Source organism: Cupressus sempervirens, chromosome 4, assembly GCF_028749045.1.
Source record: "Cupressus sempervirens isolate cs-2001-9-10 chromosome 4, ASM2874904v1, whole genome shotgun sequence".
Lineage (NCBI taxonomy): Eukaryota > Viridiplantae > Streptophyta > Pinopsida > Cupressales > Cupressaceae > Cupressus > Cupressus sempervirens.
In genome coordinates this window covers 511,568,758-511,592,902 of record NC_143121.1, presented here as the reverse complement: position 1 = coordinate 511,592,902, position 24,145 = coordinate 511,568,758, and positions in this window count along the sequence as shown.

Genomic DNA, 24,145 nt, shown 5'->3' with positions numbered 1-24,145 from the left:
TTGTGGATTTGATGAATCTGAGATGACTATTTTATTTTCTTCAATTTTTTGAAGAATGTGGAAGATAACTATAATGACTTGGTGGCATAGAATTCATGGTAAATCATTTTGAGGTGAATTCAAAGAGGATTAAAGAAGAAGTTTCTAGAAGGGGCTAAAATGAAAAGATGGTTATATTCATTGAATCCTACCTAATGCTACCTAACCATAAAATGGATGATAGAGGATGAACAACAAAATATCTTCATTTTATATTTATAGAAATGGATGGTCATAAGAAAAGGTTGTCATGTGTGAGAATGTAAGGAAGACAAGAGTCTAGGTATTGCTTCATTTAGAGACCAAACATAAGAGACTACTATTGGCAAGAAAAGTAAGAAGGCTTAAGGGTGTGGATACTTGAAGGGTGAACAAGCTATCAGAGATGAAGTGTGTGAAAGCCAAGCAGGATGGAGGACTGAAATAGTGATCTGTAATCTACAAAGTGAGTTGTAAGTTGTTATAAGATCAAACCTTACTATTACTTTCTAATCATTGTACCAGTCTAGGGTAAATCCTTTGGATTAAGGTTGACTTGACAGTCATTTATAAATCCTTTAACCAGGTGACAATCTAAGTGAATAATCTAAAGTCCTCTAACAAGGCTCACTCCTAACAAGGTGATTGAAATCCTCTAACTATGTCACATTTAATAGTGTGCATTATAACCTTTAACAAGGTTGGCCTTTCACAGGGCATCAGTTTAGAAGAGTAAGAATGAGTAGCTTGTTACTACTGGTTTTTTACAAATTGAATTTCCACATAAAATCATTGTGTCAAATGTGTTATTAAATATGTTATCTTTCAGGTTTACATTTCTGCAAAGTTGATTTGATAGTAATCTACAAAGGTTAAGCGATTGTATGATCTAAAGGATGCATGCATGAATATGTTTTATGGATATGGGTTCACTAAGCTATGAAATTTTTTATTTTTACATATGGACCTTGGATAACTAATTCACCCCCACCTTAGTTATACTAAAGAATTCCAATAATTGGTATCATAGCCATCTACTTAAGAGGACTAGTTTGAAGGTACTATAAGAGAAAGATCAAGATGTCAAAAAGAGTGGTACCCAAGCTTAATATGGATAACTTTCTTGCATGGAAAAGATGAAGCTACACCTAGGAGGTCTTGAAGATCATGCACAATCTACCATCGCTAATGAGCACATTGATCCTATTGGATCCCTAATTGCTGAAGATCTGAAAAAGAAGAAAGCACATAATCAGGTAATGTTGTAGATTTCTTCTTCCCTAAGCTATGTTGAGTTTGATGACATCATGGGTTGTGATAGTGCAAAGAAAATGTGGGATTCTCTTCACACCTTCTATGGAGGTGATGTAAATGTTTTGAGAGCCAAATTTAAAAATCTTAAAGGTAAGTTTGATGATATGTGAAAGCAAGAAGGTGAGAACATTTCTCAATATTGCTCTAGGATAAAAGATGTTGTTAATGCTATAAGAGGATCTATTGGTAAGATAGATGATGAGACTAGTATAAGAAATTTTTTGAGAACACTATCTCCCATCTATGCTATTAGATTTTTTGCAATACAAGGATTGAGATGTATATTAGGTTCTAATTGGACTCTTGAAGGTCTGGTAGGTAGGCTCACTTCTTTTGAGCCATCCAATTTTGACAACTTCAAATCTAAAAATTTTGAATCTTCTTTGAAAGCTAAGCTATCATTGGGGGAACCTAATGAGAAGAAGAAGAAAAAGGTAAAATATGTTTCTAGCGACAGTCATACATATGAGGAGGATGTAGAACAACTTGAAACACTACTAGCAAGGAGATTTCACAGAGATAAAGGCATATTCAAAGATAAGTTACCTATCATTTGTTTTAATTGCAATGAGGTTAGTCATATAGTTGTTAGATGTCTAGAGAAGAAGAACTATAGAGGTGGAGACAAGTACAAAAGTAGGAGAGATGAAGACAACAAAGATTACAAAGACAAAGGTGAAAAGTCTTGCTACATTGTAGAAGAAAAAACCAAAGATGGATCTAATGATCATGATGATGAAGTGGTGTATGTTGAAATGAAGGATGATTCTGATGAGGATGAGACAAATACACTAGTGTCTTATGTGAACAAGAATGATAGATGGATCATTGATAGTCACATCACATGATTGGAGACAAAAGTAAGTTTATTACCCTAAATTGTTATGATGGAAATAGTGTAATGTTTGGTAATGATGGACCCTATCTGATAAAAGGAAAAGGTTCTATCAAACTCATAGAAAATAATTTATGTGACAATGTTTATTATGTTGAAGGACTTAACTATAATTTATTGAGTGTGTCACAACTAAATAGTTCAGGTTGCAAGGTTGAGTTTGAGAATAATATTTCTAATATATATGATACTAATGGAAAACTAATGAGAAAAGGTGATCAAACTAGAGGGAATTTATTCTACCTTGATATGGATGATGCTACTTGTCTAGTTGTAGAATTTGATGATGTGTGGTTATGGCACAAAAGGTTATGTCATGTTAATTTTGATAACTTGATTAGTATTAGTAACATGAGAAGAGTTAGAGGTTTGCCTAAGTTGAACCTATCAATATAATTTGCAAACAATGTTAGTTAGGAAAAATGAAAAATCCTAGTTTTAATAGTAAGACTCACACCTCTAAAGGAATTTTGGATATTGTTCATATTGACTTGTGTGGACCAATTGATGTGCAAAGCTACAAAGTTGATAAGTACATTATAATATTTGTTGATTATTATTCTAGGATGATGACAGTTATGTTTCTTAAATAGAAATAGATTTCTTTTAATATGTTTAAGTGATACCTATCAAGATTTGAGATGGAAACATTTAAAGGTCTGAACTGTTTGAGATTTGACAGAGGAGGAGAATTTATATAAAATGAGTTTGAGATGTTTTGTACTAATAGAGGAATCAAAAGATAGACATGAACCCCTAGGACCCCTCCACAAAATGGAATTGCTAAAAGGAGGAATAGATCTGTAATAGACTATGCTAAGACACTCATGATGGAGAAGAATGTTTCTTTGAAATAATGAAGAGAGGCTGTAAGTATAGCTGTCTATACCTTGAACCATGTGCAAGTTAAGAAAGGTACTTGCTCAACACCTTTTAAACTATGGTATGGATACTCACCCAATCTGAAATATTTTAAGGTATTTCGAAGCAAGTATTATGTTCTCAAAGATTTTAGGAATGGTTGTTGAAATATTCAAAAATGGAAAGAATACTTATGAGGGGGGGGGGGGGGGGGGTGAATCAGAAGTATCACACTTTAACCAATAAAATTTTTAACTGAAAGTAAATTGCGTGCATGTAAACACATCAAATAAACATGAAACTAATACATGTATCAACAAAACATAACACTGGAATTTTGTAACCCAGAAACCCTCCAAAAATAAGAAGGTAAAACTAGGGTGGGGATGATACCCACAAAATCACTACAGCAATATTGTTCAACCACTTTTGATGGTCTGCCCTATTAAAGGCTTGCCCTATTAGAGGCTTTACACTATGTCAATAGTGACCTAGTTAAAGGATTTTCAAACACTTAACATGAAGTGTCACCCTGTTAAAGGATTTAATCACCTTTTGATAAGAATCTACAAATAGATGTTAAGCCAACCTATCTACATAGGATTTCCTTTCTAATACAATGGTAAGAGAGTATTAGGTATTATAAACCTAATAGTTTGTAATCCTTGATTGCTGAATGCAGGCACTTGTTCTGGCTCTCTCTTTGATTTTGATCCTCTGAGATCTAATTTTTGTTCATCTCCTTTGCTTTGTTCTGATCAATTGAATATCAAATTCTTGCTCTTGCCCTCTATGTCTCCTTTCACTGAATTCCACTATGTTTTCCGCTTAACACTGTTCTCTCCCTCATCCTTGTTACAACAATACTTTCATCTTCCTTAAAAAGGCTTTGAAGACTTAGGGTTAGGTATGGATCTACGATCCACATTGAATCTCAATTTCTCACTCAATACTTCCCTTTTGCTGATTGGTTGCATGCCTTTCCAATTTTCCAATTGGCTGCATGCAGATTGCATAGGAAATGTAAAAAGATTCATTCTTATCTCTAGATCTTTCGAGATTTACCTTGTGTCAGCTACAAAAATGGTTTACATCATAGTTTGTGCAATTAAAAAATATTCTACTGATATTCTAAGTTACTCAGCTCATGAAGCATTATTGATGCTCAACACATGTTGTTTCCTGGATAGCTTGACACCTAAACAAAACTGTATCACTCGGCACTTGATCATTCTGGATCACTCGGCACTTGATCATTCTGGATCACTCAGCACTTGATATCACTCGACTCCTACTCTTTGTTCGGCATGTATAGTGAAAAATGGTTAAGTGTATTGACACTCATCTGTCAAAATTATTCTTTAAACCAACAATCTCCCCCTTTGACATGAGTGGAAAAAACACTTAACGAAAATCTTGTGATCTTGACATTATTTCATGCATCCTCTTATTTGCTCAAAATTTTTAAGAACAAATAACAATATACCTTATGACTCCCTATGAGTTGATTATGCTTTGTACACTCAGTGACTTCTGTCTTGTTTCTACATTCTGACCAATATGTTATATCAATTTTTTTCAAAATTCTCCCCCTTTCATCATACTTACCATTTCATTTTGTATCTCCTACTTCATTCTGTATCTCCTTCTCAGTTTATATCTCCCCCATACTTAATCTCTACTTAACTCCCCCATACTTAATCTTCCCTTTTTGACACTTATGTCAAGGGTTCGATAGGGAAATGCCATACTTGGCCAAAAATGTACTATTTACTTCAAGGAATACCTTTAGAACTGCATCCCAATTTGCTAGTGCAATATCCAATGACTTATACTGGATGGCAATCTCTACTGCTAGGTGTACAAGTCCATCAGATGTAGAAAGATTGGGGTCTTTCTTGAGGACTATCTCTGCATACATCTGCTCCTTATGAAGTACTTCCAAATGAGGAGTGATTGAGGATTGAATTTGCATCAATTTGGCTTTGGTGGTTGCCTCCTCTACTGTTAAGACAACTAACTCTTTTTGTGTGTGAAGCGATTGGGAAAAATGCTTCTCACTCTGAGCTAGATTTGTAGGGAGTTGCATGGTAGAAATCTTTAGATTTCTCTCCAAGCTCAGTATTCTCTGGCTAGTGTCCTGTGTGAATGTGGAAAAATCACACAACTTGTTGTACAGGGAAAATATGTTTCCAAGGATAGTTTTGACTATTTCAATTTTCTTAGCCAACTCCACTTGTGATAGTGCTATATCACCGAATATTTTCTTATTTACCTTGCCTTGGAACTTTCTTTCTGACCATTCCAGTAATTTGGCATCTGTATCCTGGTCTTCACTAGTCACCTGGTCAACTATATCAGATAGTTACTCTATGATTGGCCTTGACTCATCTAGAGACTTTAAGCTGAAAGCTTCTATGAATATGTCTTTGATTTCATTCAAGGTATGCTTGTGCTTGTGTTCTCTTCTTAGTGCTTCTTGTCTCCTTCTATCCAATGCATTCTAAATTTTATTGATCTCCTCTTTAGTGAGAGTGTTGGATTCATAATGTGGAATCTTTATTTCTTCATCAAGCTCAGGAACTCCATAGTGAAGTTTCTTGACTGCCCTTGATGAGCTCGAGTCTAGTGTCCTGATTTGTAATGGTAACCTATCAGTGCTCGACTGCTGAAGAGTCTATGTTGGAGTACTAGATTTGGGTAATGCAACCAATATTTTTATTGTAGACTCCTCCTTCTTACTTGTCTCATATTTTTCTTCAGCTTGTTTATCCTTTTGGTGATCAATAGGTGGGGTTGAACTTACTGCTGTTCAGATGTTTCTTTGACTTCCCCTACTACTGCACTCAGCATTTGAAGTGTATCAGTGACTACACTTAGTAGAGGTGGTGGAGGAAGGAATAGAATACTAGTAGGTTGTATGGTCAAAGGTGGTTCTTGTGTTTTCACCTTGACTGCCTTTGTTTTAGCTACTGAATTCTCCAATTCATCAACACTGACCAATATAGGACTTGAACACAATTTCACTACTAGTGTTGATTGGTCAAGGATTTTTGCTAAATCCTCTACAGTTAATGGATTGATGTTTGGACCAAAAGTGTCTACAACATCCTTGATTTTGACAATCTCTGTAGGTTTGATGATGGTATGAGGAGGACTAGGAGGTTATAGTTGTGTGTCTTGCACACTTTGATCTTGTTGCTCAGCTGTATCTTTCTCTTCCTCTTTCTCCTCTGTATGTGCCTCTTCATCTTCCTTTTCTTCTTCAACCTTCTTCTCCACTTGTTCCTTTTCTTTTTCTTTAATTCCTAATGCCTTCATCTCTTTTTTTTTGGCACTTGCTTCTACCTTATATTATTCATTGTAGACATCTTCTGTTTTCTTGTAAACTATCTTCCACAATCTTGTGGACTTTGTAACTACATCCTCAATTTTGTTCTGCAAAATGCTAAAAGCTCTATGTTTGGGAGTGAATCTATTGTTATGCCTCTTAACTGCATTTTTTATTTGATCCTTAGTCAAATCAGGCAACAACCTAGCTAATTTTGATTCCCTTATCTCCCTTTCCATTTGCAAACAAAAATGCCATTTATCCTCTACAATTTTGTACAATTCCTTAGGCATTGATTCATCTAACTCTAAAGGTGGGTGCTTATAATTAGCCATCATAGCATACACTGATTCCTGTAATTTATTTTTTTCCTCCTTGGTGAGCTTAGAAAAAATTAGTTTCTTTAAACCTTTCAAATCATCATTCTTAATCTTTGAGCATAATTTATCAATAGCAGTCTGAGGTTTGTGACTTACCGCTTGAAATTGGCTGTTGTCCTCTAACTCAGTCTTCTCTTCATCTGTTTGAGGCTGGGAAACAAATTTTTTTTTCTTCTTTGGCTTGGGAGCAGTCTTCTTTGAAGCTTTCTTCTTCTCTTTTGCCTCCTCTTGGGCTTTTTGTGCTGCAACCCTTGTAGTAGGTCTCTTTGGTGCAGGAGCAGCTACTTTCTTTGCCTTGGGTTGAGGAGTAGGAGGAGTTATGGCCTTTCTTTTTGTGACCTTGGTTCTAACTTGTGCTTCCTCAGCTTCTTCCTCCTCAACATTTCCTCTTTATCTTCTCCTAACCCTTGAGTCAGACCTTGAGGTTCATCTCCCTCATCTTCAATGTCTTCTTCCTCTTCTGCTGTTCCTTCTCCTTCAACACCAAATTTTCTCTTGATTTTCCTTACCAATTTTTCTTTCTTCTATATTGCTGAGGTAGTCTTCAAATCTGTTACCACCCTTGATTTTACAACATCATAAGTTCCAAAGGCTTTTGCATTCTTGTCAACTTCCTCTGCAAGGAGAGTTGTTATTGCTACAGAGGCTTGATCAATATCGAGTTCATAACCTAGTGGCCTAAGCCATCTTACTCTAGGTATGATTGCCTGTATATAAGTATAATCAATATCTTCAAGAAAGCAAATGTCTTTTGAATATTTCTCAGTCAATGAGACTAGAATCCTCATTCTTTATTTCATGGACTGTTTGAAGTCCTCAAAGTAGCTAGTCATTTGGGCATCAAAATTATCACCCATCTATTCAATATATCCATTGACATGTTCAACAATTGTTTTATCTAGATTCCATTTCACCTTACCCACAGAAGGGAATTCTTTCATCAGACAGAAAAACATGCACACCAAAACTGATCCAAATTTGCAGTGAGCTCCCTTTCTCTTCCTTATAGCTCCCAGATTCTCATTAATCTATTGAAACATGAGCTCTGCTAGATCATAGGTATGATCCTTTTTAACCAATTTGTATACAACATCAACTGCTATACAAGACACACTGTTTAACCTACTTGACTGATATAATTTGTGTGAAATGATTCTCATAGCAAAATATAGTAGGGGTTCTGTGATTGTATCAATAGTCATTCCCCTATTGTTCCATTTAGCACCCATGTTTCTCTCTATTACTTCCTTTTTGTCACTACACAGGGTCTTTGGCCGATCCAGGGTTGGAATACCAGTAACCCTATGAATAGTTTTCTTGGTAAATTTCATTGGCCCTGTTTCTAACCAAAAGGCTCCATCATGTATTCTGCTCAAAACTATGCGTACCCATTCAACTTTGAAAACAATTGGAAACTCTACGATTTTGGTCAATCCCTTTCTCTCGATTATTGAGAACTCATCTTTTAGTATTTTTTTCTCACATAGCTTGTCATATGCATTATAAATTTCTAGATCTCCTCTAGCTCCAATTTTGTAGTTATAACATCTATGAACATCTTGGACCATGACAACTTTATTAGAAATAACGGATAATGCACCTGCGGGATCATTCTTGTATGCAACTTCTGGAATGGGCTTGAACTCTGGTTGCTTGACTTCATTACTAACCAACTGTATTTCATGACTCTCTTTGCCCTTATAGGTTCCAGAACCAGATACCATTGTTTTCCAGACTAGGGTTTATAGTTTAAACAAGTTTATAAACACTGCATAGCTCGGCACACAAGTAAAATACCTTAAATCAATGAAACTCATGTTGAATCGCTATGGAAATCCTTGCAAATGGCTTCTAAGTTGCCCTTGATCTTTTGCACTCTTCTCATCTTTGCTTCATGTTTGAGTGGTGAGAAATGATCAAAAATTGACCTATGTACCCTTCAAAATAGAGCAATTAATGCTTAGTGTGCTGACAACTATCTACTCGGCACCCATTGTGTTTTACTTCGCTTGGCTCCCATTGATATTTCACAACTCAGCATGAACTATCAACTCGGTCACTGTTAGCAACTCAGCACCTGAAGACAACTTCGGTAGATTTTGCAAGACTCTCAATTTTGACTTAGCGTCTTTGCTTATGCTGATTTCTTCTTTGTAGTTCTTCTATGTCTTGGAACTGATGTATGATATAACTTAGTATATCAGTCCCACACACCCATTTATGCTTAATTAGATGAAGTGTGATCACTTGACCCATTAGGTGAAGTGATCTCTGCACTTGATGTGCTGCACTCATCTTTCTTCTTCCATGTCTTATTCATCTCACTTCTGATGTGTTCAACATCTATCTTTTCCTTTCCATTGTTGAACTCTGAACTTGGTGCCTTTGACCTAGTTGGGCAATTCCTGCTGATATGACCAGTTTTCAAGCAACTAAAACATGTGGTTTGACTCAACCATCTTTTATAGTTTCCCCTGAAATGTGTTCTTATGCAATTCTAGGGTATGTGTCCATATTCTGGACAATAGTGACAACTGTACCTGGTGTTGTAATCCCAATGATAATGACTTTTATTCTCTTTTGTTTTTGCTGGCTAATTTGATGTCCACATAGGCTTTGATCTGCATTCAAATGCCCTATGTCCATATTTCTTGCAATTATGACAATGTCCATCAAATCTTTGTGTCCTTGTGACATTGGATCTACAATCTTGTGTCATATGTCCTTGCATTTTGCATTTGTGATAGTAACTCTTGCTTTTATGTGTGTTTGGCTGATTGATTCTCCTACTCCTACAAATATCAGCAGTATGCCCCTTCTTATTACAGTAATGACAAGTGGGTTTTGAATCCTTACCTTTGTCACTTCTTTGTTCAACACTCTTTGATGATTCTCCAACTTCAGTGTTGTTGTATCCAAGTCCTGATGTATCATATGTTGATCTTGGGGATTTTAGCAATTGCTCAAAATACTTGATGGCTTCATTAAGTTTGTTGAAGCTCTCTAAAATTTCCTTTTCTCTTCTCAAGTCATTCTACAATTGTTCATTTTGCATCTTCAGTGTAGAGATCTCAATGTCTTTCACATTGAGTTCATGATGAAGGTTCATCATTTGGGCAAGTTTATCCATCTGAATGTTTGAGATCCTTGTTAATTCAGTACTCTTTTCTTCTGGTCTATTTGCAAGATTTCTTTTGTCATCTTTCATCATGACTTTGTCCTCAACTGCTCTTTTCTTTTGTTTAGTGATTTCACATAACATTATGGCCTGTGATTCATGTTCCATCTTGAGAGATCTTATCTCATCTACTTGAACTTTTTTTTCTCCATCAGTTCTGCGATTGCTGCATCAAACTCTTTAGTGTCTCTATTGGAAAATATATTTGTGGTATCAATCTCCTTGTAGTTTATCTCATTTTCAGCTATGGCTATGTCCTTTCTTCTTTTCAAGGATTTTCTCAGTTCCTCCCTTGCTTCCTCTACTTTGTGTAGAGCCAGTTGCACATCAATCACTTGATTGTCAATAATTTTCTGAAGTTTGAATACTTCCATCTTTAGATCTTTTTTTTCAAGTTGTTAGACTTCTTCTTGTGAGAACCTTGATTTCTCTGATACCAATTATTGGAATATTCAAATATGGAAAGAATACTTATGAGAGGGGGGGGGGGGGGGGGGGGGGGGGGTGGTGAATCAGAAGTATCACACTTTAACCAATAAAACTTTTAACTGAAAGTAAATTGCATGCATGTAAACACATCAAATAAACATGAAACTAATACATGCATCAACAACACATAACACTAGAATTTTGTAACCCATAAACCCTCCAGAAATAAGAAGGTAAAACTGGGGTGGGGATGATACCCACAAAATCACTGCAGCAATATTGTTCAACCACTTCTGATGGTCTGCCCTGTTAAAGGCCTACCCTGTTAGAGGCTTTACACTGTGTCAATAGTGACCTAGTTAAAGGATTTTCAAACACTTAACATGAAGTGTCACCCTATTAAAGGATTTAATCACCTTTTGATAAGGATCTACAAATAGCTGTTAAGCCAACCTATCTACATAGGATTTCCTTTCTAATACAATGGTAAGAGAGTATTAGGTATTATAAACCTGATAGTTTGCAATCCTTGATGTCTGAATGCAAGCACTTGTTCTGGCTCTCTCTTTGATTTTGATCCTTTGAGATCTGATTTTTTTTTGTCTCCTTTGCTTTGTTCTGATCAATTGAATATTGAATTCTTGCTCTTGCCCTCTATGTCTCCTTTCACTAAATTCCACTATGTTTTCCCCTTAACATTGTTCTCTCCCTCATCCTTGTTATAGTGAGACTTTCGTCTTCCTTAAAAAGACTTCAAAGACTTAGGGTTAGGTATGGATCTACGATTCACATTGAATCTCAATTCTCACTCAATACTTCCCTTTTGCTGATTGGTTGCATGCCTTTCCAATTTTCCAATTGGCTGCATGCAGATTGCATAGGAAATATAAAAAGATTCATTCTTATCTCTAGATCTTTTGAGATTTACCTTGTGTCGGCTACAAAAATGGTTTACATCATATTTTGTGCAATTACAAACTCTTATGTTGATATTCTGAGTTACTCAGCTCATGAAGCATTACTGATGCTCGACACATGCTGTTTCCTAGATAGCTCGACACCTAAACAAAACTGTATCACTTGGCACCTGATATTACTCGGCACTTTATATCACTCAGAACTTGATCATTCTAGATCACTCGACACTTGATATCACTCAGTACATGATCATTCTGGATCACTTGGCACTTGATATCACTCGACACTTGATATCACTCGGCTCCTACTCTTTGCTCGACATGTATAGTGAAAAATGGTTAAGTGTATTGACACTCAACTCTCAAAATTATTCTTTAAACCAACAATGGTAAATTAGATGAAAAAAGTGAAGAAGGTATATTCCTTAGCTATTCCACAAGAAGTAAAGCTTAATAAGTATTTAAATACTAACACTAACAAAGTTGAGGAAAGTGCAAATGTGAAATTTGATGAATATACAAAAGTACATGAGACTGAACCTATGAAGGAACCAAAGGAATAAAAATCATTTGTATAATTTTATGAAGCTATGCATACTGATGAAGATTCTACAAATCAAATTGCAAATCAATATCAAGTTTCAGTGGTTGCCAAGTCACAAAGAATGAATGTTGAGTCGCATTCAGGAACTAAGCTACAATTGGGTGTTGAGTTATAGAATGAAGTTGAGGCACATTCTAATTCTAATATTAGTGTACATGAAAGAGATGTTGAATTACCTGATAGAGAAGTACATAGTGATTTAGAAGTTGATAAACCAAATGAGGAAGATAGAGTAGAACCAAGATTGTCAAAGTATGTCAAAAGACATCACCCTACTACACAAATTGTTGGAGATAAAGATGCAAGATAAATGACAAGGAAAAAGTTGAGAAATGATACATGTTTTCTCAGCATGCATGAAGCTAAAATAATGAAAGATGCCTTAGAAGATGTGGATTGAAGTAAAGCCATGAAAGAAGAGATTAAACATACTGAAAAGAATAAGACATGGACTCTAGTTCCTAGACTAGAAAATAAAAATGTGATTGACACTAAGTGGATGTATAAAAACAAGTTAGATGAAAATGGTGAAGTCACAAGGAATAAGGCAAGATTAGTTTGTAAGGGGTATGCAAAAGAAGGAATAGACCATGGAGAAACATTCACTCTTGTTGCAAGTTTGGAAGGAGTAAGACCTCTGCTTGCTTACTTAACATACATAAGTTTCAAATTTTATCAAATGGATGTTAAGTCTGCATTTCTAAATGACATATTGGAAGAAAACATCTATAGAGAATAGCTAGAAGGATTTGTTGATGCTAACAAATAAAACATCGCATGTAGACTACACAAATATGGTTTGAAGAAAGCACCAAGAGCATGGTATGAAAAACTTCACAATTATCTTGTGAAAATTGGATTTGAGAGAATTGATGATAATAGAAATCTATACTTGAAGGTAGAAAGAGACAAAGGTATTTTACTATTTGAAATTTTTGTAAATGATATCATATTTGGAGGTCAAGATAATTTATGTAAACATTTTGAAAATGAAATGGAGAAAGAATTTGAGATGTCTATGTTTGGAGAGATCAAGTTCTTTGTGAGTTTGCAAGTACATCAAATAAAATATGGTATATACATCACTCAATCGAAATATGTGTAATAATTTTTCTTAGGGCAAAATTCATCAAAGACCAAGGAAATCAAACACAAGCACAATAGTATACCAAAGAGAGTATTATCAGAATGACAATATATTCATTCAATATTGATTGAAAGTACACTACAAGTGCCTGTATATAAAGGCCTCTAGAATTCTTTTAGAATGCATAGAAGTTAGCAACATGATAAATCATATAACCAGGCAAATGTCCAATAGATATGGGTTATCCTCCATTAAGCATGGGAGTAAGTGCAATGATGAGAGGATAAGCCCACAAAGGTGTAGCATGAAAATTAATATTGTAGACACCATATGCTAAATTAGGAGTGCAAATAACTCTATTGTCTACATGACAACTTAGTTAGAGATGCAAACTCTAGTGTTGTAGACACCATGTGCTGAATTAGAGTTGCTTATTCTAGTGTTGTCAATATGAGAACTCATGAGAGTATGCAAACTCCTAAGTGTCTCACCTAAATAAATAATAAAATAATACAATATAATAAAATAATACATTAACCTTAATAAACTTAAGTAAAGTGTAAATAGTAAATACTTATTTACACCAACACCTCGCTTAAGTGCAACTTAGAGAAATGCACTTAAGCTTACAAAAACTAAGATGAAATGCAAGATGGGTCCCGACTATTAGGCCATGTTAGGTTCCCATGTACATAATGAAATAAATCTCTCATAAAGTGGAGAAAGAGGGAAAACCTCATGGGAAAAACCCTCCCCCAAAAAGAGAGATGAAAAAACTAAATGCATGGATGAATGGAGTAATCAGGACCCCCCCATCACAACATACATCAAGTATATACTATAGAGAAATGTGAAAAGAACACTTTCCTAATAGAGGAAAAGGTCTCCCCCATAAGAGAGAAGAAGAAGAGAGACAAGGTAGTCTCCCCCACCAAATGAAGAGTGCCAATCAGTGATAGCTGCTTTGATGTAGAAGCTGATCTAGGACTGCTGAATAATGTTCCTCCCTTTGGAAGAAACAATACCATAAGTACCAATGAGATGCTTCCGTTGTGTGTGGAAAGAATCCTGATGATCACTAATGTCTTTGAAACTTGTTTAACTATCCCTATCAAGGATGAATGTAGAACCTATCCCAAAGAACATACTATCTTCTCAATCGATAAAGAGACCTCTTGCAATTGCTGTACATAAGTATCCACAATCACATCAACTTGTGACTATTGATCATGCAGAGAATGGACATGAGGGTCAGAGTGAGCCTTCACAACAATTGAAGAAGGATCTACTCCATTAAAGAGAATATGTATATCATCAACAATGTCCCCTAAATCTGCTATGTATGACGCCACAAACAAACTTAAAATATCTGCTATGTAGTCATCCTTTGATGTTGGAGCTAGAAGACTAGGTGTACCCTACTTTGTTGGACCTATCACTATGGAAATATATGCATGTGGACTATAGTGATGACGTGACCTCTCACTGCATCACTTGATAGAACCCCATATATCTAAATCTATTGAAGTTGTAATACCCCGCCAAGGGATCAAAAGAATTAACCTAAAGTTTCATTAAGTTTGGTAGCATTTTTTTTAATTTTAAAATCATGAAAGTAAAACCATTCATAACATAGTAGTGAAAGCAATAACAATATCCAACTGAAAGTAGACATGAACATACATACATAACTGGTTACATTCTTTAAGGATCCCTTAATGTTGAATCACATCTAAATTAACTATTAATGAATCCATCTAATACTACATCCACATCATATAATAATAAAAAAGTCCAACGTTCTTAAATTACATTTTTGATTGCTCAATAGTCCACTATACATGCCACAGGGTATGAAAGGCTTAAAAGAATATACATATGTGGAATAAAGTACATCATCCTATTCTAATCCATGATGCAATAAAGTAAATGAAACCACATGTCATACATGATACATCCTCATAAAAGATATAAACATCCATCATAAAGGTTAACCATTTATCACAAACATAATTAAGTGCACGGTTCCTCCCAATCGTAAATAGCATCATTAGACCATCATGGGCCCTAGAAATCCCTCCGTGCATAGCATTCCAAATCACCAAAGAGATCATCGGTATTAACATAGTGGGAATGTCACTCCTAAATCATACTACCTCATATGCAGAAAATAAATCTATCATGCAAAGTAAAGCATAAGATAACATCATCTAACATATGCAAATCATCAATGTAAGGATACGTGTTCACCATCATAAAGAATGCATCAGCCACAGTGTCTCAAATGGATCTCAAATGATAAGAGTGGAAAAGCACTACCACCTAACCGCGTGGAACCTAAATGGTCCACTCCCACCGTGCTAAGGAGATAATCTCAAGTCCCAAATAGGTTATCAAATCACATAGTACAAATACTCTCTAAGTCCAAGAATCTTAAAAGTATACTAACTCAAAGGTTCCAATCACAAACCCAACATCTAATTCCCAGAGGCACACAAAGACATGTAGGAAACTTACTATGCAAGCGGGAACGTGTCATCGTATAGATCATGCTAGAGTTACCTTGGTAGTCTCTCAATAGACCTCGGCCCCCTAGTGATCCCTATGCAGCCACTAGTATCCTATCGTGCTGACGATGAATACTACGAAATGCAAGGTCGCAACCAAGCATTCTCTCTACTCCCATCCTAGTTTGTACTAGCACTCGAGGCATGGGCGAGAACAAAAAAATTATATTTTTTAGGTTCATTAAGTTAGTATTAGGTGTGAATGTTTTCACTTATTAAGACAACTTACAATGAGTTACCGTGGTAGCCTCTTAGGGCCCCGACCCCCATTGCAAGCCACTTCTCAACACTACAAGTAGATAACCTACCCTAAGCTCATGGAATCATAAAATCACAAATCTATAATCACATAAAATCACCCCAATCTTGAACAAGCGACTGGAAAAATACCAAAAGATAATCCACAATAAGAGCATCAAATCTCCATGAGCAAATGAAAAGCATCCATAGATAATCATGACCACAATAGTTCTCTATTGGCAATTGAAGGTATCACTGATGATCACAATAATCATTGGTTCTCAAAAAGTAACCAAAAAATATCTCAAAGTAATACTGACTGAAGACTCCAAAATGGTTGAGCCAAAACATGTCACAACATGACATCAGATAATAATTCAGTCCCACCAAAGTAATTGGAAAGTAATCCAATACAACTGATTGATAACTCATAAAAAGGTTACATATATCATAGCTTACACAAGAAGACTGAAGACAATATCAATCAGCATGCCATCACATAACCATGGTTGAGTCTATAAAGATCAGAATCAAAAGACATCATCATGACATCACAATCATAACCCCCAAGCCTCTGGTAGACGTCCTATAACTAATCAACAAACTAGTCAACCCAAACCCAAAATAAGAAGCATAAAGAAAACAAAATGCAAGCACATGTTTTGGTTTGCTAAAATTTCATAGTTGAATTAAGTGTGAAGGTCTCAGTTTTTGTTTTCAAATTTAGATATCAAGTGGGAAAATTTATACATTTTACCTAATCCATGTATTTATTTGATAGACAAAAGTATTCTCCCCAAAACCAATTAAATCAATATTTTAAGATGTTTCTAAGAGTATATAATATATACAATATTTGAAAAAGACCCCCATCATGTTCCAATAGGTCTATAGTTTATCCTCTTAATAATCTTTCCCTAAATTTAACACAATTGAGAACTAATTGAATTAAATTCATTATAATACATTTAATTATTATTAGTTATTAGATATATGTTTTTAAAACATAATGTTTAATAATAATTATTAATTAATTTTAAAAAAACTATTATTAAAATCTATATATATATATAATAATAACATATATGTTTCAATAAAACATAATGTTAATCATATATCAATAAAATCTAATAATAAATACCAAATATTATATCTTAAAACAAAATTATACTAATCCCCCTCACATTCAATATATGTACCGTCGACTGCAATGTTCGCAATCCGTACATATTATAATAACTTGTTAATTTTTAAAACTGCGCAAATTATATATTTTAAGGAAAGAACATAGGTCGTTATATTTTTTTTAAACAAAGTTTTTTTAGAGTGATCTTTAATCATTGTCGGCCCCTTTAAAAGGGACTGTACAACCCCATGCCTGATGTCAGAGGCCTGTGACGGCAGTCGGAGGTCTGCGACGACAGTCGCAGTACCTGCAACTGCAAGCATGGTGACGATAGAGTTGTAAGGCGTACAAGGGATGGAAAATTTAGAATATCCGCCCCCCCATGTTTATAATTTTTTTTTTTATAAAACATTTTTTGAAAAATATTGCGATTTGTGTTTTATTATAATGTTTTCCACTGCGATTAATTTTAAATATATATATTTCTTTATTGCATTTTACACACACACACACACACACACACACACACACACACATATATATATGTATATGTATATACTTATATGTATATATATACATACATATACATATATATATATACATATATATATATATATACATATATATACATATATATACATGCATATATATATACATACATATATATATACATACATACACACACACATATATATATATATATATATATATATATATGTATGTATATATATACATACATATACATACATACATACATATATGCAAGTTTTACATATTTAAAAAGAGAACATATATATAACTTGTAAACAAAAAGGAATTTTTCCTTTAAAATAATTGTTCTCTATATTTACCCATTAATCCATCTAATAGGTTTGTCCGTACGCATTTGAAAACCCTAACCCCATAGTTTCCTCAAATCTATGCATATAAAAAAAGAATTTAACTACCCATGACAAAAATGCATACAACCAAGATATGAAAATCCTCAAAAAGCATTCAGAAGACACAAAGAAGACAAGAAGTGCAAGAAGCGAAATATCATAAGCTAAAATCACAAGTGTCTACCTGGACACTGATGCTAAATCTCTCTCTCTCTCTCTCTCTCTCTCTCTCTCTCTCTCTCTCTCTATGTATGTATGTATGTATGTATATATGTATGTATGTATGCAGGTTTTACATATTTAAAAAGAGAACATATATAACTTTTAAACAAAAAGGAATTTTTCCTTTAAAATAATTGTTCTCTATATTTACCCATTAATCCATCTAATAGGTTTGTCTGTACGCATCTAAAAACCCTAACCCCATAGTTTCCTCAGATCTACGCATATAAAAAAAGAATTTAACTACCCATGACAAAAATGCATACAACCAAGATATGAAAATCCTCAAAAAGCATTCAGAAGACACAAAGAAGACAAGAAGTGCAAGAAGTGAAATATCATAAGCTAAAATCACAAGTGTCTACCTAGACACTGATGCTAAATCACTTCTCCTCAGAACCGTAGAGCAAGCTCCTTGTCCAATGTTCCCTGGGTCCTCCAAAAATACTCCCTAAGCTTCTAAGAGTGCCTGAATATAAAGAATTCTTAGGAAGCACCTAAAATGTCTCTAGAAACAACTAGAAGGTGTTGAAAACTAAGCATGAGTCTTTTCCAACCTTCTAGATGAGTCATAAGGTTGTAGACACCATGTGCTTAATTTGTGCGCTAACTCCTATGTTGTTGACATATGTGCAATCAAGAGGTGCGTTTACTCCTAGGCAAGCTTATAACTTTTATTATAATTCTTTTATTACTTTTATTATTATTTATTTATTACTTTATTATTATTATTATTATTAATTTTAATTTCTTTTATTTAATTCTTTTCTCAATTAATTCCCCATTTAATTAATTAAAATCAAAATATCAAATGATCATGATATCATATTAATTTTTTCCAAATAATTAAATCTTTTTAATTTAAGACTTAATTAATAGAAAATTCACCATAGACCTCCAAGATAAAATATGAAAACCAATCATAGAACAATCCATACAAAATCAGTCTAAAGGGTTAAAAATCACAAATTATGTCATCCAACACATTCAGAAGGTAAAATATCTTAGATACTTGTCTAGGACAAAAGGTTTAAGGGTTTAGGATTTGGACTTGAGAATTTATCTCCCTTCTCTTACCATTGAGATAGTGCGGTAGGGTACACTCATCCTGGCAATTTAGGGAAGTCGATACCTGGTACCTGCAACCTAAATAAAATCCATGCATGTACATACTATATATATATATATATGCTAAGCTAAATAAGCAATGGCAGGAAGTGGTGCATCGTGTAGGTCCCGACTAGTAGGTGACTACGACTCCCTTCCTTAACCACATCAGAAACACCATACATAAGAACAAACATGCACACCATACACATGCAAGTATGGGGTAAGTATCCATAAAAAAATACATGTGATAATAAACTATCTAACTAATCATCATCAATAACTAAAAGTAATGTAACAATCATCATGCATCAATGAAATGTAGAGTCTAAGTAATCTCATCATATATCAACTAAATCCATACCACTAGTGTCACTATTAGTTTCCATAATGTATGATGTGTGGAGAGGAGTAGAGGATAAGCTGGGCAAACTTTTCTCAAAATGTACATCCTTCTTCACAAAAATTTCATGTGTCTTAGGATCCATAAGTCTATATGCCTTAGCATCATCTTTATATCTAATAAAAGTACAAGGCCTAGGTGGTGATGCCTTGCATCCCCTGGAAGATATGTTTGCCCAAGCTGGACAACCAAAGACTTTGAAGTGACTCACAACTAGTTTTCTACCACACAAAATCTCAAATGGAGTCTTCTTGTCTAGGGCATTATGATGAGACCAGTTAAGTATGTGATTGGTACTGCTGATTGCTTTGATTTCAAGTGATGGATCAAAGACTTTTCTTGTATAATGCAACTTTCCATTGACTTAAGAGTTCATATCCTTAGTGTTGCAATATCTATCTTGTGGAGACTAAATGTTGGTGGACTTCGAAGATCAATTCCCTCAAGTTTGCAAAAGTCTTTAAGTCTTTTGTTCACATATCTGCTTTCATTATCCATTTGATGAACTTTGATGGCTTTCCTTGATTTCTATTCAACATGACTCTTGAAGGCTTGAAGCTTATCAACCACTTCATTCTTGTGATGAAGAATATAGACCCATGTGAAGTGTGAAAAGTCATCAATGAAAGTAAGGATGTAGTGGCCTTGGCTGACTAATGTCACTACAAAAGGACATACTAGTACCATGTGAGCCAACTGAAGAACAACTAGTGCTCTTGAAGACTTTTCTTTAGTAGACTTCTCCTCTAGATGCATATCCAGTAAACCTATTAAACAATCACCTTGGGAAAAGTTGATTTTAGGTAGACGTTTGATCATTTTGTTTGAGCAAAGTTGTTGAAGATAGCGGAAGGCAAGATGACCAAAATGTTGATGCCATAATTGGATGTGTGAATTGGATTGATTCAACAAGGTTTGTGAAGGAGACTTGGGCACAAAATGGGAGAAATAATACAACCTTGTGTCATGATTAACTTTCCCCACTACAACCACTGAATCATCTTTTAGACTATGCACCTTTACTGAGTCAAAAAGGAAGTCAATTTTATGACCATCTCCAAGGTGAGTGATTTGATAAATTCAGAGGAGATTAGAACTTAGGTTTGGAACATAGAGAACATCTTTGAATCTCCATTTTCCATCTCCATGTTTCCTTTCCCTTCAACTTTCATTTTTGTATCATCTCCCACAAAGATGTGTGGTACCTTAGACTACTTCAATGAAGAAAAATCTCCTTTTGAAGAACCCATATGAAATAAGGCACTCGAGTCAAGAATCCATTCTTTTGAAGAACTTGAATTTACCACGAGTGCTTGCCCTTTTCCCTTTGAATTTGAAGAAGATCCTTTCTCCTTGTAAGCATTAGGTAGTGAAACATTATGTTTCTTCATGATAGTCATCAACTCATAAATCTTTTTATGATAACACTCATGTTCTTCATGACCCAATTTCTTGCAATAAGCACACTTTTTCTTGTCCTTATTATTTTCTCCCTTCTTATTTGAATTTGAGGAAGACTTTCCTTTTTGATTTGATTGTGGTGTTTTCTTTTCTACATCCTCTAATTTGTTATTTTTCCATTTTTTATTCTTTCCCTTTCCTTTATTTGAAGATTGACTAGCTGAATTTTGAGAACCCTCATTATTAAGCTTAAATGCCTTAGGCTTTGGTGAATTTAGAATCTCCATTGATTTCAACTTCTTTTCTTCTTTATACAATAGTTCAACATAATGATAAAAAGATACTTTCTAATAGGCAGACCCTAATGTAGTCTTTGAGGTGTTATAAGTAGAAAGAAATATGAAGTAGTTAGATGGCAGCTTATTATGAATGAGATAGATTAATCTATCACCTTTAATAGGACTCCACAATCATCTAGTTTTTTTCTTTATTTATTCACCTTTATGATAAAATCCTATATGGAATCAAATGCCTTAGGATCTAAGGAGACAAGCTCATCTTTAGTTTTGAATACATCTTCCTCAAACATCTACCATATAGGTTTTGAAGGGTATCCCAAGCTTCCTTGGATGTACGAGACTTTTGAATCTAATATATGATATTGTCTTCAACCCCCAAAAAAAATCACCTAGGGCTTTCCTATCCATTGTTTGACAATCAATGATTTCACTGGCAGATACTTGATCACCTATTGGTTTAGGAAGGGTACCATCTACATATTGATAAAATCTTTTATGCATTAAATGGCACTACATTTTAATGGATCATGTAGCATAGTTAGGTGGAGTTAATTTTGGAAACTTAAAATTTTTCATGATATAGGAAATAAAAGAAAACTATAGAAAAAGAGGAACACAACACCAAGAACACCCCCCCTTTTGACTCAATCAAAACCCCCCCCACCCCCCCAAAAAAGATGCTTTTGGCACTTTATATGTAGTGCAATTACAATGGCCACTTGCCAATTTTGGCCTTAGTGGACTTTTGATTTTTCTTTTAACAACCTCCTTATGGAGTTCAAAACTAGAACATTACAATGTATCTTAGATATACAATAAATCTGAAGATATATCAAAGCATTACAATATAGAAAATGACCTAATTCTAAAAGTGACACTTTTGTCCACACAACCCTATAATCTAATTATAGATCTAGAAAGTAGACAAAAAATAACACACTTTCAAAAAAAATGGAAGCTATTTTTGTGTCCAAATGAGCCCGTACGGAGCACTTGAAGTTGCAAAATGTAGGATTGGATAGGTACAGTCACCAAAAGACAAAATTTCTGACAAATCCATGCACCAAAACTAGAAAAGAGTTGCACTACTAAACAAAGGAAATTCTACCCAAAATAAAAAAAAATGCACCTAATTTGGAGTCCAGATGATTGAGATATGGCCTTTGGACTACAAAATAAAAAGTCAATCTAGAAAGGGGTTGAATCAGCAAAATATGGGGTTAAATTTGATGGTCATACAACTATCATAGTAGTTCTATTTTTCCTCTAGATGATGGTCAAACAATCATCAAATTTAAGCTCATGAACTGTTACCTAGGCGATGTGATGATGTCAACATACATATGGAACTGAATAGAATTTTAGGGATGGTACAAACAAAAAAGAGATGTCCTATTAAGCTGGCATATGGATGTACAACTAGTTGACTGGGTGCTGCATGGTGTACAAATGGATGTAGAGTGGACAACTAATGTGGGCACTAATTAAGAAAAATCATGGTGACACATATCGTGGCTGAGATGGACCTTGCGCTGCATGGGCAACTATGATATGGCCACATGTCACTGGAAGCAAGCTTCGCTAGACATAAAGTAGCGATAACTAAATGAATTCAATAGTGGTCAAAATTTTTTCTGTGGTTTCCAGAACATGTTTTTAATCCCACATTCATGTGGCTAACATTTAGAATTTTTTTAAAAAAACTCAACCTGTGGTAATAAAATAAAACAGTGAGGCTACCAATTGTGGTAAGGTTCTTGTCGAATCTTCGAGTTGCTCAACTGATGGAAGTGTGCTCGCTACCTGAAATTGTAGGATATCCCACTAGATTTAGATTGATGTCACTAATTAAAAAAAATATTCCTCACAAATTGTAGGGCTAGGGTATCACTACCTAGTTCTGCAAAATAAATTCTCTACAAGCCCAACTGGGCGAAAAAAATTCAAAAATACCCACAAAATAAAAAAAGTAGAGAATAAATATAAATTCAAATCTAAAAATAAATGCACAGATTGAATAAACGACCATACCCAAATTGCAAATCAGGGCCTTTTGGTGCTGGTTTGCAAAATTTTTTGCCTCATGATCGACTTTATCCAACATAGGCAAATTTATTGCCAATTTTTACTGAATCGACATTTTGGATGCAATAGCAAGGTCTGATTTGGCTCTAAATGCTCCCAATTTCTATAGATTCTTTGGATTCAAGTTGAGGTGCTAAAGCATGAATGGTCTCAAATGGCTATGTGAAGAGAATGTCCCCAAGCTCTGATACCATGTAAGAATTTTTCTTAGGAAAAAATTCACCAAAGACCAAGGAACTCAAACAGAAGCACAATAGTAGACCAAAGAGAGTATGATCAGAATGACGATATATTCATTCAATATAAATTGAAAGTACACTAGGAGAGTCTATATATAAAGGCCACTAGAATGCATAGAAGTCAACAACATGATAAGTCATACAACCAGTCACATGTCCACCAGATATGGGTTATCCTCCATTAATCACAGGAGTAAGTGCGATAATGAGAGGATAAGCCTACAAAGGTGTAGCACACAAATTAATGTTGTAGACACCATGTGCTAAATTAGGATTACTAATAACTACGTTGTCTACATGACAAATTAGTTAATGATACAAACTCTAGTGTTGTAGACATCATGTGCTAAATTAGAGTTGCTTACTCTGGTGTTGTCAACATGAGAACTCATGAGAGTACGCAAACTCCTAAGTGTCTCACCTAAATAATTAATAAAATAATGCAATATAATAAAATAATGCATTAACCTAAGTAAACTTAAGTAAAGTGTAAATAGTAAACATTTATTTACACCAACAATATGTAAAGGAGACAATGAATTTTTTTGGATAGAAAGATTC